The sequence below is a fragment of the Cricetulus griseus genome, unplaced genomic scaffold (assembly GCF_003668045.3).
Source record: "Cricetulus griseus strain 17A/GY unplaced genomic scaffold, alternate assembly CriGri-PICRH-1.0 unplaced_scaffold_493, whole genome shotgun sequence".
NCBI lineage: Eukaryota > Metazoa > Chordata > Mammalia > Rodentia > Cricetidae > Cricetulus > Cricetulus griseus.
The window spans coordinates 18,004-19,675 of NW_023277245.1; the positions used below are offsets into that span (position 1 = coordinate 18,004).

The window sequence follows — 1,672 nt, forward strand, 5'->3', positions numbered from 1 at the left end:
CAGTTTATGCTGGAGAGGTTTTGGAGAATAGGCAACATTTCTCTGTTGCTGCTCGGAGTGAAAACTTGTACAATCATTTTGGCAGTCAGTATGGACTTTTTTCTGAAAATTCGGTATCAGTCTTCTTCACCATCTAGTAATTCTACTCTTTGCACTTACCCAAAGATGTACATTCATACAACACCAACATCTGTAAAGCTATGTTCATAACAGCAGTGTTTGTAATAGCAAGAATCTGTAAACAACTAAGATGTCCTTCGACTAAAGGATGGATAAAGAAAATGTGATACATTTAATCAATGGAGTACTACTCACTGGACAAAAAAAATCTATGGAAACTGTCATGGTGTTTTTTCTTTAGACATTCTGGGCCTCCTGAAACTGACAAGATTCTGTAAGGCAAAAGTCATAATCAACAAGATAAGACAGCAGTGCAAAGAATGGGAAAAGATCTTCACCAACCCCACATCTAGCCAAGGGCAAATTTCTAAAACATACAAAGAACTGAAGAAACCAGTCAACAAAACACCAAATAATCGCCCTCACTCGCCGCCACCAGCCTGCTTCGCCTAGCGCCCTCCCGAAGCCACCCTGCAGAAATGCTTTGAGTACCCACACTCCTTTGCCAGATGAGACCAGTGTCCCGGGCGCTGGCTCCTCATGTCACTCGGGCCTATGCCAAAGATGTAAAATGTGGTGCAAATGCTTGATCCTTAAAGCTTCAAGTTGTAGACCTTTTAGCCGATGCTGTAGCTGTTACAATGGGGCCAAAGGGAAGAACAGTGATGATTGAACAGAGTTGAGGAAGTCCCAAAGTAACAAAAGATGGGGTCATTTTTACAAAGGCAATTGATCTAAAGGATAAATACAAAAAATATCAGAGCTAAACTTGTTCAAGATGTTGCCAATAACTCAAATGAAGAGGCTGGGATGGCACTACCACTGCTACTGTTCTGGCACGTTCTATTGCCAAGGAAGGCTTTGAGAAGATCAGCAAAGGGGCTAATCCAGTAGAAATCTGGAGAAGTGTGATGTTGGCTGTTGATGCTGTAATTGCTGAACTAACAAAACAATCTAAACATGTGACAACCCATGAAGAAATTGCTCAGGTTGCTACAATTTCTGCAAATGGACACATAGATATTGGAAACATCATATCTGATGCAATGAAACATGTTGGAGGGAAAGGCGTCATCACACTGAAGGATAGAAATAACCTGAATGATGAATTAGAAATTATTGAAGGCATGAAGTTTGAAAGAAGATGTATTTCTCAGACATCAATAAGTCAAAAATGAGAATTCCAAGATGCTTATGCTCTGTTGAGTGAAAAGAAAATTTCTATTGTCCAGTCCGTTACACCTGCTCATGAAGCTAATGCTCATAGGAAACAAATGGTGATATTTGCTGAAGATGTTGATGGAGAAGCTCTAAGCACACTGGTTTTGAACAGGCTAAAAGCTGGTCTTCAGGTCGTAGCAGTTGAAGCTCCAGGTTTTGAGGACAATAGGAAGAATAAGCTTAAAGATACGGCTCTTGCTACTGGTGGTGCGCAATTTGGAGAATAGGGGCTAAAACTAAATCTTGATGATTTTCAAGGTCATGATTTAGGAAAATTTGGAGAGGTCATTGTCCCCAAAGATGATGCCATGCTTTTGAAAGGAACTGATGA

General features: G+C 40.5%; 1 pseudogene; it reads left to right on the forward strand.

The window, feature by feature from the left end:
• The first annotated feature begins 599 nt into the window (after nt 1-599).
• Nucleotides 600-1,664, forward strand: LOC118237657 (annotated as a pseudogene).
• The last annotated feature ends 8 nt before the right edge of the window (nt 1,665-1,672 follow it).